The sequence below is a fragment of the Oncorhynchus mykiss genome, chromosome 11 (genome assembly GCF_013265735.2).
Source record: "Oncorhynchus mykiss isolate Arlee chromosome 11, USDA_OmykA_1.1, whole genome shotgun sequence".
Classification (NCBI taxonomy): Eukaryota; Metazoa; Chordata; class Actinopteri; order Salmoniformes; family Salmonidae; genus Oncorhynchus; species Oncorhynchus mykiss.
In genome coordinates, this window is record NC_048575.1 from 49,340,556 (window position 1) to 49,360,602 (window position 20,047).

The window sequence follows — 20,047 nt, forward strand, 5'->3', positions numbered from 1 at the left end:
AAACAACGACTAGATAACAAAGAAGCTGAGAAGTTGGACAAGGGCTATTATTCCAAATCAACCTTCTGTTTGGAGCTGTCAAACACGTACTTCCTCCTAGAAGGAGAATAGACTGTAGTGGGCTGCCTGTGTGAAGATTTGGCGCTATTTCCATTCAAATCTTCACCTGCCGTTTCAGATTTGGGAATCGAGACTTTCTTGGACTCTATGCTTTTACTGTTAATCTGCACAGTTTGGTAAAGGGATCATCTCCTCTGCTCCTTCTCTACCTCATTCACAGTCTCTATTTTACTTGTTAATCCTCTCCAACTCCAAAAGGCAAGGGTCTTTGTCCTCATTGACCTGTGGGGCTGTAACGATCTTCGTCTTCATGGGATGAGGAGTAGGATGGATCGGACCAAAACGCAGCGTGGTAAGTGTCCATGATTATTTATTATACCAGAACGCGAAAATACAAAATAACAAAATGAATGTAAGAAATGAAAATCGAAACAGTCCTGAAAGGTGAAAACAGGAAACAACTACCCACAAACACCAGGTGGGAAAAGGCTACCTAAGTATGGTTCTCAATCAGAGACAACGATAGACAGCTGCCTCTGATTGTTAACCATACCAGGCCAAACACATAGAAATAGAAAACATAGAACACAAAACATAGAATGCCCACCCCAACTCACGCCCTGACCAAACTAAAATAGAGACATAAAAAGGAACTAAGGTCAGGACGTGACAGCTACATCCGCAATAACATCTGCTAAATATGTGTATGCGACCAATAAAATTAGATTTTATGGAATAACTCTCACTTGTCTCTGTGTTTTCCCCCATTCAGAGTCGCTGATGTCATTCTGTCCATTTAGTAAAATGTCTGGGATATGTTAAGAATTTCATGGACATCACAGAGATGGTTGAGAGGAGGATGGAACTGACTCCAGAGTCTGCTCGCTATTCATCATGACAGTGAGTAACCTGTCTAGCAGCATTCAGACTGGGTACTTACTGTTAATATGGTTCTAGGTATCCATTTGGCTTAATGAAACCAGGATATGTGTTGTGAAACAACCTGTCAGGACATACGTTTCGGAAAGGGTTTGGATTCTTAAACTTGGCCTTTAGTTCCTCAGTGAATATTTTCTTAACTCTATTTCTTGAACTTCATTGTTGGTTTAGGGCCTGTAAGTAAGCATCGTATTCTGCGCATGTGACAAATACAATTTGATTTGATTTGATTTTAGTTCGAAGAAATGAAATGTCTTCATACTAGCAATCGGTTTACGATGATGTGAAATGCAACCAAGGATTGTATGTGTTGTTGTTTGGTTTTACTCAGCCTCAGATGCCAAAGTCATGGACCGCCCTGGACTGGGTGGTGGTGGGCTCACACATCACAGCGGAACTGAGAACAGCCATCCAAAGCAAGCTGGGCCTCACTGGTGTCAGGCACCTTCAAGCCAAATCAACAAACCACACTTTTGCCAGAGAGTGTCAGAGAAATCATGGGTAGTCTAAGTGGTTTAGATAAAGTACCAGGTTTAGATGTACGTTTTATATCTAACTTGACTTAATTTAATGTATCCAAATCACTACATGAAGTTTTTGTATTTATTATTTGTATTTATTATTATTTATTATCCCCATTAGGGCTCTAGCAAAATGAAGGCAGTTATACATTTGACTGACATTACAGTCACAACAGATTTCACAACATATTAAGTGTGTAGAGTAGAGCTTATTGATGCTCAATGTAACCCATTGCAGTTATCGCCTCTGTAGCTGTTGTCAAGCCGTTCAGGTCTTTACCTTAACCCATTCTGGCCGATTTCGGGAGTTAGTTTAGTGTATTTGGATAGGAACAAGCACAAACACATTGAACAAACAATTGTCCTATGCATTGCCCTGTAGTGTTTCCTAACTCACGCTCATTTTCAACACCTATCCCTAGTTGCTTGAATGGAAGCCAAAGCTAAGAAACAAGTGCATAATCAATGTTTAAAATAATAATCACATAAAAAAAACATATCTGTACATTATCATAATTATATCACAAAGCAGATGTCAGTCAACAATTAGACGCACAAAGCAAATCTCATACATCCAGCATATACCCCTAATATTTATAACTTGGATGTACAGTGCTCTTAATGGAAGCACTTCATACAGTTCATACATGATTGCAATATTGGAGCTGTAGCAACCAGTTGTTGTTGTTTCTTTTGAATGTCTTGACATGTTCCAGCAGTTTATGTTCTTCTGATAAAGTGTTCCGTGCATGTGTCTCCTCGGTAAGAGGACTGCCCTGCGGAAGTTTTATAGACAGGGACCTTGCAGTTTCCCTTGGTGCACCCCCTGGTGGACATTCCAGGCCATTGCAGCTTCTGCATGTGTTTGGTCAGGGATTCAGTGGCAATACCATTGAGACACTTAAACACAAGCTTCACATTTGCAAATCTGATTAAGTTTTTAACAGCTCAGTACATTGTACTTTTTCAGGATGTAACAGTGATGGTACCCGTACATGTTTTTGGACCAATATTTTCAGCGCACACTTATACAGTGACTCTAAGGGTCACTGCACTGTCTGGCTGGCCTGGAACAAGGATGTTATACAGAGTGACATGTGAGAGAACCCCATTGCATGTAAGAATAAAAAAGGCACTATCAAGACACAGACAAGGTCTTTATTAGTCTGAAACAGTAGAAGCTTGCTTTGATAGTCCTACTGATCTTTTTAGCATGTTTGTCCAACTTCATATTTTACCTCTGTGACTTGTTTGTCTTTTCTTTGATGCGGACAGAGAGCGACTTTGTCACTGGCAGCTTCCTTGTTGAGAAACAGATTGAGACCGTTTACTTTACATTCAGCCAGACAGAGTTCAACCAGGTGGCCACTGAGTCCAGGTGTTTTGTCAAATGTTTATTGACATCAGCACAGGTTTTATAAGACACATAGACAACAGTGTCATCAGCGTACATTTGAAGGCCGGCACTTACTGGCTCTATGTCATCATACTGGCTCTATATCTCCTCTGTTATTATACTGGCTGTATATCTCCTCTATGTCATCATACTGGCTCTATATCTCCTCTGTTATCATACTGGCTGTATATCTCCTCTATTTCATCATACTGGCTGTATATCTCCTATGTCATCATACTGGCTGTATATCTCCTCTCTGTCATCATACTGGCTGTATATCTCCTCTATGTCATCATACTGGCTGTATATCTCCTATGTCATCATACTGGCTGTATATGTCATCATACTGGCTGTATATCTCCTCTATGTCATCATACTGGCTGTATGTCTCCTCTCTGTCATCATACTGGCTGTATATCTCCTCTCTGTCATCATACTGGCTGTATATCTCCTCTATGTCATCATACTGGCTGTATATCTCCTATGTCATCATACTGGCTGTATATCTCCTCTATGTCATCATACTGGCTGTATATCTCCTCTATGTCATCATACTGGCTGTATGTCTCCTCTATGTCATCATACTAGCTGTATATCTACTATGTCATCATACTGGCTGTATATCTCTCTGTCATCATACTGGCTGTATATCTCCTCTATGTCATCATACTGGCTGTATATCTCCTCTCTGTCATCATACTGGCTGTATATCTCCTATCTGTCATCATACTGGCTGTATATCTCCTCTATTTCATCATACTGGCTGTATATCTCCTCTATGTCATCATACTAACTGTATATCTCCTATGTCATCATACTGGCTGTATATCTCCTATGTCATCATACTGGCTGTATATCTCCTCTATGTCATCATACTAACTCTATATCTCCTATGTCATCATACTGGCTGTATATCTCCTATGTCATCATACTAACTGTATATCTCCTCTATTTCATCATACTGGCTGTATATCTCCTCTATGTCATCATACTAACTGTATATCTCCTATGTCATCATACTGGCTGTATATCTCCTCTATATACTTAGAGTTATCTTCAGTGGCTGGACTGCATTCTGGGCTCGGTGCTATCACGTTTCAGGAGAAGACCCAGATGCAGACAGTGTCAAAGTAACAAAAGTGTATTACTAGGGCAGGAGAAATGACAGGTCAAGGGCAGGCAGAGGTCCGTAATCCAGATCGGAGTCCATAAGGTACTCCAAGCCTCCTTTTCTTGACCATTTTCCTTGATGCTGCTTGATGTGTCAGCCTCCATGCACTCGGCCATGTTGCCTGGTTCTGATTTCCCTATATTATGTCAAAAATCACAACAAATGCCTTCTATCATCACAAAAATACTTATCTAAGATTGTCGGGAGTAATGGAGTGAATTGAATTCCCGCTGTATAAACATTGGATGGTTGATTTTGTACTATATATTCACTAGGCCACCAGACTGCTAAGAGATTTCAGGCCCTGGGATTGATTAGTGTGCAGGACTTGCAGCTCTTCCCATTGGCTGACCTGGTGAGGGAGTTCAGAGCCTCCAACGCTCATCGTCTCCAGAATCTAGCCTTGGACATAGATGACACTCCAGTCACCCCACTGAAAACTGAAAACTGATAAATGAAAGGACCTTGTGATTTAAACCGTTTTCAGCTAACACTGATACAGTGCACATATTGATACTGTATGTCTTTCTGTCTTTTGTCTCCATATCTTCGTAATATCCCAGTCTTTTAGCGATGAAGACTCCCTTCTTGAAAAAGTCCTCAATCAAAGATTTGTTGAGTAGCCTTCTAAATCAAATCAAATCAAATTTATTTATATAGCCCTTCGTACATCAGCTGATATCTCAAAGTGCTGTACAGAAACCCAGCCTAAAACCCAAACAGCAAGCAATGCAGGTGTAGAAGCACGGTGGCTAGGAAAAACTCCCTAGAAAGGCCAAAACCTAGGAAGAAACCTAGAGAGGAACCAGGCTATGTGGGGTGGCCAGTCCTCTTCTGGCTGTGCCGGGTGGAGATTATAACAGAACATGGCCAAGATGTTCAAATGTTCATAAATGACCAGCATGGTCGAATAATAATAAGGCAGAACAGTTGAAACTGGAGCAGCAGCACGGTCAGGTGGACTGGGGACAGCAAGGAGTCATCATGTCAGGTAGTCTTGGGGCATGGTCCTAGGGCTCAGGTCCTCCGAGAGAGAGAAAGAAAGAGAGAATTAGAGAGAGCATATGTGGGGTGGCCAGTCCTCTTCTGGCTGTGCCGGGTGGAGATTATAACAGAACATGGTCAAGATGTTCAAATGTTCATAAATGACCAGCATGGTCGAATAATAATAAGGCAGAACAGTTGAAACTGGAGCAGCAGCATGGCCAGGTGGACTGGGGACAGCAAGGAGTCATCATGTCAGGTAGTCCTGGGGCATGGTCCTAGGGCTCAGGTCCTCCGAACAGAGAGAAAGAAAGAGAGGAGAGAATTAGAGAACGCACACTTAGATTCACACAGGACACCGAATAGGACAGGAGAAGTACTCCAGATATAACAAACTGACCCTAGCCCCCCGACACATAAACTACTGCAGCATAAATACTGGAGGCTGAGACAGGAGGGGTCAGGAGACACTGTGGCCCCATCCGAGGACACCCCCGGACAGGGCCAAACAGGAAGGATATAACCCCACCCACTTTGCCAAAGCACAGCCCCCACACCACTAGAGGGATATCTTCAACCACCAACTTACCATCCTGAGACAAGGCTGAGTATAGCCCACAAAGACCTCCGCCACGGCACAACCCAAGGGGGGGGGGGGGGGGGGGGGGGGGCGCGCCAACCCAGACAGGATGACCACATCAGTGAATCAACCCACTCAGGTGACGCACCCCCTCCAGGGACGGCATGAGAGAGCCCCAGTAAGCCAGTGACTCAGCCCCTGTAATAGGGTTAGAGGCAGAGAATCCCAGTGGAAAGAGGGGAACCGGCCAGGCAGAGACAGCAAGGGCGGTTCGTTGCTCCAGAGCCTTTCCGTTCACCTTCCCACTCCTGGGCCAGACTACACTCAATCATATGACCCACTGAAGAGATGAGTCTTCAGTAAAGACTTAAAGGTTGAGACCGAGTTTGCGTCTCTGACATGGGTAGGCAGACCGTTCCATAAAAATTGAGCTCTATAGGAGAAAGCCCTGCCTCCAGCTGTTTGCTTAGAAATTCTAGGGACAATTAGGAGGCCTGCGTCTTGTGACCGTAGCGTACGTGTAGGTATGTACGGCAGGACCAAATCAGAGAGATATAGGTAGGAGCAAGCCCATGTAATGCTTTGTAGGTTAGCAGTAAAACCTTGAAATCAGCCCTTGCTTTGACAGGAAGCCAATGTAGAGAGGCTAGCACTGGAGTAATATGATCAAATTTTTTGGTTCTAGTCAGGATTCTAGCAGCCGTATTTAGCACTAACTGAAGTTTATTTAGTGCTTTATCCGGGTAGCCGGAAAGTAGAGCATTGTAGTAGTCTAACCTAGAAGTGACAAAAGCATGGATTAATTTTTCTGCATCATTTTTGGACAGAAAGTTTCTGATTTTTGCAATGTTATGTAGATGGAAAAAAGCTGTCCTTGAAATGGTCTTGATATGTTCTTCAAAAGAGAGATCAGGGTCCAGAGTAACGCCGAGGTCCTTCACAGTTTTATTTGAGACGACTGTACAACCATTAAGATTAATTGTCAGATTCAACAGAAGATCTCTTTGTTTCTTGGGACCTAGAACAAGCATCTCTGTTTTGTCCGAGTTTAGAAGTAGAAAGTTTGCAGCCATCCACTTCCTTATGTCTGAAACACATGCTTCTAGCAAGGGCAATTTTGGGGCTTCACCATGTTTCATTGAAATGTACAGCTGTGTGTCATCCGCATAGCAGTGAAAGTTAACATTATGTTTTCTAATAACATCCCCAAGAGGTAAAATATATAGTGAAAACAATAGTGGTCCTAAAACGGAACCTTGAGGAACACTGAAATTTACAGTTGATTTGTCAGAGGACAAACCATTCACAGAGACAAACTGATATCTTTCCGACAGATAAGATCTAAACCAGGCCAGAACTTGTCCGTGTAGACCAATTTGGGTTTCCAATCTCTCCAAAAGAATGTGGTGATCGATGGTATCAAAAGCAGCACTAAGGTCTAGGAGCACGAGGACAGATGCAGAGCCTCGGTCCGATGCCATTAAAAGGTCATTTACCACCTTCACAAGTGCCGTCTCAGTGCTATGATGGGGTCTAAAACCAGACTGAAGCATTTTGTATACATTGTTTGTCTTCAGGAAGGCAGTGAGTTGCTGTGCAACAGCCTTTTCTAAAATGTTTGAGAGGAATGGAAGATTCGATTTAGGCCGATAGTTTTTTATATTTTCTGGGTCAAGGTTTGGCTTTTTCAAGAGAGGCTTTATTACTGCCACTTTTAGTGAGTTTGGTACACATCCGGTGGATAGAGAGCCGTTTATTATGTTCAACATAGGAGGGCCAAGCACAGGAAGCAGCTCTTTCAGTAGTTTAGTTGGAATAGGGTCCAGTATGCAGCTTGAAGGTTTAGAGGCCATGATTATTTTCATCATTGTGTCAAGAGACATAGTACTAAAACACTTGAGCGTCTCTCTTGATCCTAGGTCCTGGCAGAGTTGTGCAGACTCAGGACAACTGAGCTTTGAAGGAATACGCAGATTTAAAGAGGAGTCCGTAATTTGCTTTCTAATAATCAGAATCTTTTCCTCAAAGAAGTTCATGAATTTATCACTGCTAAAGTGAAAGTCATCCTCTCTTGGGGAATGCTGCTTTTTAGTTAGCTTTGCGACAGCATCAAAAAGGAATTTCGGATTGTTCTTATTTTCCTCAATTAAGTTAGAAAAATAGGATGATCGAGCAGTAGTAAGGGCTCTTCGGTACTGCACGGTACTGTCTTTCCAAGCTAGTCGGAAGACTTCCAGTTTGGTGTGGCGCCATTTCCGTTCCAATTTTCTGGAAGCTTGCTTCAGAGCTCGGGTATTTTCTGTGTACCAGGGAGCTAGTTTCTTATGAGAAATGTTTTTAGTTTTTAGGGTTGCAACTGCATCTAGGGTATTGCGCAAGGTTAAATTGAGTTCCTCTGTTAGGTGGTTAACTGATTTTTGTCCTCTGGCGTCCTTGGGTAGACAGAGGGAATCTGGAAGGACATCAAGGAATCTTTGTGTTGTCTGTGAATTTATAGCACGACTTTTGATGTTCCTTGGTTGGGGTCTGAGCAGATTATTTGTTGCAATTGCAAACGTAATAAAATGGTGGTCTGATAGTCCAGGATTATGAGGAAAAACATTAAGATCCACAACATTTATTCCATGGGACAAAACTAGGTCCAGCGTATGACTGTGACAGTGAGTGGGTCCAGAGACATGTTGGACAAAACCCACTAAGTCCATGATGGCTCCGAAAGCCTTTTGGAGTGGGTCTGTGGACTTTTCCATGTGAATATTAATGTCACCAAAGATTAGAATATTATCTGCTATGACTACAAGGTCCGATAGGAATTCAGGGAACTCAGTGAGGAAGGCTGTATATGGCCCAGGAGGCCTGTAAACAGTAGCTATAAAAAGTGATTGAGTAGGCTGCATAGATTTCATGACTAGAAGCTCAAAAGACGAAAACGTCATTTTTTTTTGTAAATTGTAATACACAGTTATTCATAAGGTTTGAACTGCAAGGTGCAGAAACAGTTAAGTCTGTAAGTAGTGTGTCTGCATTAAGTTTAACTTCAGAATGCTGTCTTGGTTTTAGGATGCATAAAGATGGCAGGCAGGCTCTGACACTTCGACTCACCATCAGGCGCTACTCAGCAACCAACAAACGGTTCAGCCCGGGAGAGCAGGCAGTGACCATCCCCAACCACATTGAGCAGAAGATCAGCTCTGGTATTGGTAAATAATTCTCACACAAATAAGGAGTATATTTTGTCTGTACGTCATTACGATTTGAAAATGGACTACCAATGGCTTTGGCAAATATGCAGTAACTATTGATTAGAACCTGCTGTAAATCTCCATTTTAATAGTACACTAATTTCTAAGACTGGATTTCACAGATCTTAAATGGTAGATCAGTTACTGTACATTTAGCAACTTATCCCACTTAAATCTGCTGTGTTGTTCATCAGGCGACAGTGATGCCTTGGCACAGCTGGTCACCATGGCCATAAAGCTCTTCCACAAGATGGTGGACACCAGCACAGGCTTCCACCTCACCCTCCTCAACATGTGCTTCAGTAACATGCAGGCCAGGTGTGCTGCTGTCAGCAAGGCATGCATCTGTGCCTTCTTCACACACAGATCTCTTGAGAAAACCCAGGCCTCCTATGTGTCAGGTAAGACATCTGGATTTCACCCATAAGATATCAACTAATATCTCTGTCTCAGGCCTTACCCCTGCAATGTGCACTCCCTATGGGTCATCTTTGGAATTGTAAAAATGTGCATAATTTCTCTCTCTCTCCATCTGCTATAGGATGATCCGTCTGTCATGTTGTCTTGTCTCTGTCCTTTCCCTTCACCCTGTCTCCCTCTGCTGGTCGTGTCAGGTTACCTTTTCTCCCCCGCTTTCCCCCAGCTGTCCCTTGTCTCCTCTAACTACCCATTCACCCCGTTCCCCACCTGTTCCCTTTTTCCCTCTGATTAGGTCCCTATATCTCTCTCTGTTTCTGCTCCTGTCCTTGTCGGATTCTTGTTTGTTTGTTTGTGTCATTCATGCCTGAACCAGATCATCGTCGTGTTCCTGTAACCTTGTCCTGTCCTGTCGGAATCTGCCTGTCCGTCTGAGCCTACGTTTTGTTTTGTAATTAAAGATACTCTGTTTTGTTAATTCGCTTTTGGGTCCTCATTCACGCACCGTAACAGAAGAATCCGACCAAGAATGGACCCAGCGACTTCGGATCCTCTCCACTCAGCCGTCGAGATCCAGGGAGCGATGCTAGGCAGACACGAGCAGGAATTGTCTGCTGCTCGACATGCCGTTGAGACCCTGGCCACCCAAGTCTCCAACCTCACAGAACAGGTTCACCATCTCCGCCTCGATCCACCGGCCACTTCCAGGGCTTTCGAATCTCCGGAGCCCAGAATCAATAACCCGCCGTGTTACTCTGGGGAGCCCACTGAATGCCGCTCGTTCCTCACCCAGTGTGATATTGTGTTTTCTCTCCAGCCCAACACTTACGCCAGGAGCACTGCTCGTGTCGCCTACGTCATATCTCTCCTTACTGGACGGGCTCGTGAGTGGGGCACGGCAATCTGGGAGGCAAGGGCTGAGTGTACTAACCAGTATCAGGACTTTAAGGAGGAGATGATACGGGTTTTTGATCGATCTGTTTTTGGGGAGGAGGCTTCCAGGGCCCTGTCTTCCCTATGTCAAGGCAATCGATCCATAACAGACTACTCTATTGAGTTTCGCACTCTTGCTGCCTCCAGTGGCTGGAACGAGCCGGCTTTGCTCGCTCGTCTTCTGGAGGGTCTCCGCGCAGAGGTAAAGGATGAGATTCTCTCCCGGGAGGTTCCTTCCAGCGTGGATTCCTTGATTGAACTCGCTATTCGCATTGAGCGACGGGTTGATCTTCGTCACCGAGCTCGTGGAAAGGAGCTCGCGTTCTCCGTTGCCCCCCTCTCCGCATCACTACCATCTTCCTCTGCCGGCTCGGGAGCTGAGCCTATGCAGCTGGGAGGTATCCGCATCTCGACTAAGGAGAGGGAACGGAGAATCACCAACCGCCTCTGTCTCTATTGCGGTTCTGCTGGTCATTTTGTCACTTCATGTCCAGTAAAAGCCAGAGCTCATCAGTAAGCGGAGGGCTACTGGTGAGCGCTACTACTCCTGTCTCTCCTTCAAGATCCTGCACTACCTTGTCGGTCCATCTACGCTGGACCGGTTCGTCAGCTTCCTGCAGTGCCTTAATAGACTCTGGGGCGGAGGGCTGTTTTATGGACGAGACCTGGGCTCGGGAACATGACATTCCTCTCAGACAGTTAAGGGAGTCCACGGCCTTGTTCGCCCTGGATGGTAGTCCTCTCCCCAGGATTCAGCGTGAGACGCTACCTTTAACCCTCACTGTTTCTGGTAATCATAGCGAAACCATTTCTTTTTTGATTTTTCGTTCACCTTTTACACCTGTTGTTTTGGGCCATCCCTGGCTAGTTTGTCATAATCCTTCCATTAATTGGTCTAGTAATTCTATCCTCTCCTGGAACGTCTCTTGTCATGTGAAATGTTTAATGTCTGCTATCCCTCCTGTTTCCTCTGTTTCTTCTTCACAGGAGGAGCCTGGTGATTTGACAGGGGTGCCGGAGGAATATCACGATCTGCGCACGGTGTTCAGTCGGTCCAGGGCCACCTCTCTTCCTCCACACCGGTCGTATGATTGTAGTATTGATCTCCTTCCGGGAACCACTCCCCCCCGGGGTAGACTATACTCTCTGTCGGCTCCCGAACGTAAGGCTCTCGAGGATTATTTGTCTGTAGCTCTTGACGCCGGTACCATAGTCCCCTCCTCCTCTCCCGCCGGAGCGGGGTTTTTTTTTGTCAAGAAGAAGGACGGGTCTCTGCGCCCCTGCATAGATTATCGAGGGCTGAATGACATAACAGTTAAGAATCGTTATCCGCTTCCTCTTATGTCTTCAGCCTTCGAGATCCTGCAGGGAGCCAGGTTTTTCACTAAGTTGGACCTTCGTAACGCTTACCATCTCGTGCGCATCAGGGAGGGGGACGAGTGGAAGACGGCGTTTAACACTCCGTTAGGGCACTTTGAATACCGGGTTCTTCCTTTCGGCCTCGCTAACGCTCCAGCTGTCTTTCAGGCATTAGTCAATGATGTCCTGAGAGACATGCTGAACATCTTTGTTTTCGTTTACCTTGACGATATCCTGATTTTTTCACCGTCACTCCAGATTCATCTTCAGCACGTTCGACGTGTCCTCCAGCGCCTTTTAGAGAATTGTCTTTTTGTGAAGGCTGAGAAGTGCACTTTTCATGCCTCCTCCGTCACATTTCTCGGTTCTGTTATTTCCGCTGAAGGCATTAAGATGGATCCCGCTAAGGTCCAAGCTGTCATTGATTGGCCCGCTCCTAAGTCACGCGTCGAGCTGCAGCGCTTTCTCGGCTTCGCGAACTTCTATCGTCGTTTCATCCGAAATTTCGGTCAGGTGGCAGCTCCTCTCACAGCCCTTACTTCTGTCAAGACGTGCTTTAAGTGGTCCGTTTCTGCCCAGGGAGCTTTTGATCTCCTCAAGAATCGTTTTACATCCGCTCCTATCCTTGTTACACCTGACGTCTCTAGACAGTTCGTTGTCGAGGTTGACGCGTCAGAGGTGGGCGTGGGAGCCATTCTTTCTCAGCGCTCCCTCTCTGACGACAAGGTCCACCCATGCGCGTATTTTTCTCATCGCCTGTCCCCGTCGGAACGTAACTATGATGTGGGAAACCGCGAACTGCTCGCCATCCGGTTAGCCCTAGGCGAATGGCGACAGTGGTTGGAGGGGGCGACCGTTCCTTTTGTCGTTTGGACTGACCATAGGAACCTTGAGTACATCCGTTCTGCCAAACGACTTAATGCGCGTCAGGCGCGTTGGGCGCTGTTTTTCGCTCGTTTCGAGTTCGTGATTTCTTATCGTCCGGGCTCTAAGAACACCAAGCCTGATGCTTTATCTCGTCTCTTCAGTTCTTCAGTAGCCTCCACTGACCCCGAGGGGATTCTCCCTGAGGGGCGTGTTGTCGGGTTGACTGTCTGGGGAATTGAGAGGCAGGTAAAGCAAGCGCTCACTCACACTCCGTCGCCGCGCGCTTGTCCTAGGAACCTTCTTTTCGTTCCCGTTCCTACTCGTCTGGCCGTTCTTCAGTGGGCTCACTCTGCCAAGTTAGCCGGCCACCCTGGCGTTCGGGGTACGCTTGCTTCCATTCGCCAGCGTTTTTGGTGGCCCACCCGGGAGCATGACACGCGTCGTTTCGTGGCTGCTTGTTCGGTCTGCGCGCAGACTAAGTCCGGTAACTCCCCTCCTGCCGGCCGTCTCAGGCCGCTTCCCATTCCCTCTCGACCGTGGTCTCACATCGCCTTAGATTTTGTCACCGGACTGCCTTCGTCAGCGGGGAAGACTGTTATTCTTACGGTTGTCGATAGGTTCTCTAAGGCGGCTCATTTCATTCCCCTTGCTAAGCTTCCTTCTGCTAAAGAGACGGCACAAATCATCATCGAGAATGTTTTCAGAATTCATGGCCTTCCGTCAGACGTCGTTTCGGACAGAGGTCCGCAATTCACGTCTCAATTTTGGAGGGAGTTTTGCCGTTTGATTGGGGCTTCCGTCAGTCTCTCTTCCGGCTTTCACCCCCAGTCTAACGGTCAAGCAGAACGGGCCAATCAGACTATTGGTCGCATCTTACGCAGTCTTTCTTTTCGCAACCCTGCGTCTTGGTCAGAACAGCTCCCCTGGGCAGAATACGCCCACAACTCGCTTCCTTCGTCTGCAACCGGGCTATCTCCTTTTCAGAGTAGCCTCGGGTACCAGCCTCCGCTGTTCTCATCTCAGTTCGCCGAGTCCAGCGTCCCCTCCGCTCAGGCTTTTGTCCAACGTTGCGAGCGCACCTGGAAGAGGGTCAGGTCTGCACTTTGCCGTTATAGGACGCAGACTGTGAGGGCTGCTAATAAGCGTAGAACTAAGAGTCCTAGATATTGTCGCGGTCAGAGAGTTTGGCTCTCCACTCAGAACCTTCCCCTTAAGACGGCGTCTCGCAAGTTGACCCCGCGGTTCATTGGTCCGTTCCGTATTTCTCGGGTCATTAATCCTGTCGCAGTTCGACTTCTTCTTCCGCGATACCTTCGTCGCGTCCACCCGGTCTTCCATGTCTCTTGTGTTAAGCCCGTTCTTCGCGCCCCCGCTCGTCTTCCCCCCCCCCCCCCCCCATCCTTGTCGAGGGCGCACCCATCTACAGGGTCCGCAGGATTTTGGACATGCGTCCTCGGGGCCGTGGTCACCAGTACCTTGTTGATTGGGAGGGGTACGGTCCGGAGGAGAGGAGTTGGGTTCCCTCTCGGGACGTGCTGGACCGTGCGCTGATCGAGGATTTCCTCCGTTGCCGCCAGGTTTCCTCCTCGAGTGCGCCAGGAGGCGCTCGGTGAGTGGGGGGGTACTGTCATGTTGTCTTGTCTCTGTCCTTTCCCTTCACCCTGTCTCCCTCTGCTGGTCGTGTCAGGTTACCTTTTCTCCCCCGCTTTCCCCCAGCTGTCCCTTGTCTCCTCTAACTACCCATTCACCCCGTTCCCCACCTGTTCCCTTTTTCCCTCTGATTAGGTCCCTATATCTCTCTCTGTTTCTGCTCCTGTCCTTGTCGGATTCTTGTTTGTTTGTTTGTGTCATTCATGCCTGAACCAGATCATCGTCGTGTTCCTGTAACCTTGTCCTGTCCTGTCGGAATCTGCCTGTCCGTCTGAGCCTACGTTTTGTTTTGTAATTAAAGATACTCTGTTTTGTTAATTCGCTTTTGGGTCCTCATTCACGCACCGTAACACCGTCTCAAAGTGTGCTTGGTAACCTCACAGTGCAGGCTGGGTCTGATGTTGAAGGTAGGACAGAGTGATTGACTGGTCAGGATGCATCACAGGGGATACCAGACACACCTTCCAACCTTAACATAGCCCTGAGGCCTCCCATCAGCAGCCAAGGTTGGGTGAGTGCTGTGTAGGTGGAACAGTAGATGATAAAAGGACCAACAGTCCTGGTTTGACAGATTTTCCTGGATTGCCCCCAAACATTGACCCTGAGGTGTTCAGACTCCTGCCTGGTGACATCCAGAAGGAATTGTTATCACCTACCTACCCGAGACCGTCCAGGGCCACCTCAGCCGGAGCCAGCAGACAGCCCACTCATCTCACAACCATCTTTCAGAACAGCCTGCCTCTCTCTCTCAGCCTGTTCCATGCAATCTTAATTACTCATTTCACAACACTCCCAGAGACCATAAATAAACTGCCAAGGGCTTTGACAGACAGCCCAACGTACCAACAACCAACAAACTCAAGGAACTCACAGTTACCTCCTTGCAGTCTTCACTCACAGACCACTTGGATGAGGGAAACTCCTCTACAGGCCTTGTGTCACAAAGGCAGTCGGCTGACTGTGGATTTCCAGGAAACGTGGATATTCATACAGATACACTATACAGTTCATTCGGAACGTATTCAGACCACTTGAATTTTTCCACATTTTGTTAATTTTCAGCCTTATTCTAAAATGGATTAAATAGTTTATTACCCTCATCAATCTACACACAATACCCCATATCAACAAAGCAAATGTATAAAAAATAAAAAACTGAAATGTCACATTTACATAAGTATTCGGACCCTTTACTCAATACTTTGTTGAAGCACCTTTGGCAGCAATCACAGCCATGAGTCTTCTTGGGTATGACGCTACAAGCTTGGCTGTGTGCTTAGGGTCGTTGTCCTGTTGGAAAGTGAACCTTCGCCCCCAGTCTGAGGACCTGAGCGCTCTGGAGCAGGTTTTCATCAAGGATCTCTCTGTACTTTGCTCCTTTCATCTTTCCATCCATCCTGACTAGTCTCCCATTCCCTGCCGCTGAAAAACATCCCCACAACATGATGCTGCCACGTCATAGGATGTCACCTTTCCAACTAGTCAGTTAGTCAAATGTTTGCCCTGCTAGAGCTGCCCCGGTAAACTGTAAGTGCTGTTATTGTGAAGTAGAAACATCTAGGAGCAACAACGGATGGGCCGTGAAGTGGTAGGCCACACAAGCTCACAGAACGGGACCCCCGAGGGCTGAAGCATGTAAAAATAACCTGTCCTCGGTTGCAACTGTGGGAGCAAGCTGTACATATAGGGACAAACATAATACTGTAGAGCAAAGGTGTACATTAGACCACAAGAGGAAGAGGATACACTTAGAGTGCATTTGCCATTCTGGTAAAAACAGGAAACCAAAAAATAACAGACGTAATGGCATAAGCATTAAAATGCATAAATGTTTAGGGTAAAATGCATTGTCTATTGTAGAGGACAGGAAACCAAAGCAAGGCCATGAGTGCATAGGACAGCTGGACATACCGAGGTCAGAGGGACACACAAGGGAGGGGGTCAGCCAAATGACCAACTGATGGACTATAGACATAGGGCATATATTTTTAGGACATGAAGAGAAGAGACACATAGTCTACTAGTCCTAATAAGGACAGACATACCAAAGAACACACCAAGCTAAACATAAGGGGCCCATAGGATAAGATGGGCATGTATTATTTTTGCGACATGAAGAGGTCCTGCCACCATTGTAACTTAACAGAAAGCAGATATGGGCGTTATTGGGCATGAACAAGCAGGAAGCACAGACTGAAAGATAATGGTGGCAGATGGACTGAGGGAAGTAACTTCATTTGCATGTGGGATGGACTCATATGTTGTATGTGTATAAATACAGAGCCAGTGCTCTGGAAAAGTGTGTGTTCCGCGGACCATCTAGGCTTCTGATATGTTTGTATTAAAAGCCTATATTGAATTCACAAGTTCTTGTAAGTGTTATATTTTGAAACGATCCTCCACGACACAACACTCAGTTCCAAACTGCCTCTAGAAGCAACGTTAGCACAATAACTTTTCGTCAGGAGATTGATGGGTTTCCATGTCCGAGCAGCCACACACAAGCCTAAGATCGCCATTCGCAATGCTACGCATCGGCTAGAGTGATGTAAAGCTTGCCGCCATTGGACTCTGGAGCAGTGGAAACGCGTTCTTCCCGTCTCTCTGCCTTCAGACACTAGATAAGGGTTCAGAGGTCAGGGGTTGTCTCTGTGTCCACACGGTGGTCAGGGTGTTTGTAGTGGACAATCAGAGGGATGGCCATTACTGGCCCATTGAGAGGGAACAAGGGCTTTACTAGACTAGGGGATCCAGAATGGACCAGTACAAACACACAGGGAGCAGCTGTACTCTTGACTTACTGGATCGACACTTTCTGTTACATCAGTAAAAATGGTTGCATGGTGTCAATTGAATCCTCTTTTAACGATAAGAGGACGGCACTTAATTACTTTTGATAAATTCAAGCAAAGTATATATTTTTTAATTGACAAATCATTTATTAAATAAATAGTTGCTATAAATAACATATTGGCAACATAATATTAACCAACATTTTACAAAAAGCATATTAATCACAATAGCCTTGAGAAAAGATGGTAAAATAAAAATCTTTGGCTACATGACATGCCTATTGTACAAAAAGAGCAAGATGGGTAAATACTTGAATGGACAGACAACAAAAACTATTCCTGTTATGTATTCAGTCCTAAAATTGAAACATATTTCAAAGAGAATTGTCAGTTGTGTTATCCTACAGCTCCTTCCCTGTCGTCCAATAAATAATCAATCAATATGGTACGTAATCAATACATACAGTGGGACAAAAAAGTATTTAATCAGCCACCAATTGTGCAAGTTCTCCCACTTAAAAAGATGAGAGAGGCCTGTAATTTTCATCATAGGTACACTTCAACTATGACAGACAAAATTAGAAGAAAAAAAAATCCAGAAAATCACATTGTAGGATTTTTAATGAATTTATTTGCAAATTATGGTGGAAAATAAGTATTTGGTCAATAACAAAAGTTACTTTGTTATATACCCTTTGTTGGCAATGACAGAGGTCAAATGTTTTCTGTAAGTCTTCACAAGGTTTTCACACACTGTTGCTGGTATTTTGGCCCATTCCTCCATGCAGATCTCCTCTAGAGCAGTGATGTTTTGGGGTTGTTGCAGGGCAACACGAACTTTCAACTCCCTCCAAATATTTTCTATGGGGTTGAGATCTGGAGACTGGCTAGGCCACTCCAGGACCTGGAAATGCTTCTTACGAAGCCACTCCTTCGTTGCCTGGGCGGTGTGTTTGAGATCATTGTCATACTGAAAGACCCAGCCACGTTTCATCTTCAATGCCCTTGCTGATGGAAGGAGGTTTTCACTCAAAATCTCACGATACATGGCCCCATTCATTCTTTCCTTTACACGGATCAGTCGTCCTGGTCCCTTTGCAGAAAAACAGCCCCAAAGCATGATGTTTCCACCCCCATGCTTCACAGTAGGTATGGTGTTCTTTGGATGCAACTCAGCATTCTTTGTCCTCCAAACACGACGAGTTGAGTTTTTACCAAAAAGTTATATTTTGGTTTCATCTGACTATATGACATTCTCCCAATCTTCTTCTGGATCATCCAAATGCTCTCTAGCAAACTTCAGATGGGCCTGGACATGTACTGGCTTAAGCAGGGGGACAAGTCTGGCACTGCAGGATTTGAATCCCTGGCGGCGTAGTGTGTTACTAATGGTAGGCTTTGTTACCTTGGTCCCAGCTCTCTGCAGGTCATTCACTAGGTCCCCTCGTGTGGTTCTGGGATTTTTGCTCACCGTTCTTGTGATCATTTTGACCCCACGGGGTGAGATCTTGCGTGGAGCCCCAGATCGAGGGTGATTATCAGTGATCTTGTATGTCTTCCATTTCCTAATAATTGCTCCCACAGTTGATTTCTTCAAACCAAGCTGCTTACCTATTGCAGATTCAGTCTTCCCAGCCTGGTGCAGGTCTACAATTTTCTTTCTGGTGTCCTTTGACAGCTCTTTGGTCTTGGCCATAGTGGAGTTTGGAGTGTGACTGTTTGAGGTTGTGGACAGGTGTCTTTTATACTGATAACAAGTTCAAACAGGTGCCATTAATACAGGTAACGAGTGGAGGACAGATGAGCCTCTTAAAGAAGAAGTTACAGGTCTGTGAGAGCCAGAAATCTTGCTTGTTTGTCGGTGACCAAATACTTATTTTCCACCATAATTTGCAAATAAATTCATAAAAAATCCTACAATGTGATTTTCTGGATTTTTTTTCTCATTTTGTCTGTCATAGTTGAAGTGTACCTATGATGAAAATTACAGGCCTCTCTCATCTTTTTAAGTGGGAGAACTTGCACAATTGGTGGCTGACTAAATACTTTTTTGCCCCACCTTATGAGATAAATGTGTCACTCAATGAATGTGGTCATATTGCAGGATTTGAAACGTGTTCTCTGGAGTGATGAATCACACTTCACCATCTGGCAGTCGGAAGAACAAATCTGTGTTTGGTGGATGGCAGGAGAACGTTACCTGCCCGAATGTATAGTGCCAACTGTAAGGTTTGGTGGAGGATGAATAAAGGTCTGGGGCTGTTTTTTATGGTTCCGACTAGGCCACTTAGTTCCAGTGAAGAGAAATCTTAACGCTACAGCATACAATGACATTCTAGACCATTCTATACTTCCAAATTTGTGGCAACAGTTTGGGGAAGGCCCTTTCCTGTTTCAGCATGAAAATGACCCCGTGCACAAAGCGAGGTCCATACAGAAATGGTTTGTCGAGATCAGCATGGAAGAATTTGACTGGCCTGCACAGAGCCCTGACCTCAACCCCATCAAACACCTTTGGGATGAATTGGAACCCCGACTGCGGGCCTCATCGCCCAACATCAGTGCCCGACCTCACTAATGCTCCAACATCTTGTGGCTGAATGGAAGTCCCCACAGAAATGCTCCAACATCTAGTGGAAAGCCTTCCCAAAAGAGTGGAGGCTGTTATAGCAGTAAAGGGGGGACCAACTCCATATTAATGCTCATGATTTTGGAACGAGATGTTCAACGAACAGGTGTCCACTGACTTTTGGTATGTAGTCTAGACCTGGTATAAAAATGATGTACAAACGGTGGGTGACACAATACATGTTACCCCCACATGCCTCCCCACAAGTTCACCTCAAGATGTTGTCCTAATGCATTAGAAAGGGAAAAACTCAGTTTAGAGTATTAGCCAACTTGTTGAGATTCCAGAGAAATAAGAGGGAGAAATTACTTTTAGGGGTGTTTACAAAGCTCCCAGTTTGCTGAGTTCCATTGAAATCCACATAAGAACACATTATTTGTAGACAGGGCCGCAACCCAGTTATTAAAGAGCTTTTTTCCCCCCTGAGAAATACCAGAAAACACAAGGTCTGTGAACACCGCACTCTGTGGTTATTTTTTTTAGCTGGAAACTCCTCCCTTATAGCAT

General features: G+C 45.5%; 1 pseudogene; it reads left to right on the top strand.

Annotated features, from left to right (window-relative positions):
- Nucleotides 1–387: 387 nt before the first annotated feature.
- Nucleotides 388–20,044, top strand: LOC110535044 (annotated as a pseudogene).
- The last annotated feature ends 3 nt before the right edge of the window (nucleotides 20,045–20,047 follow it).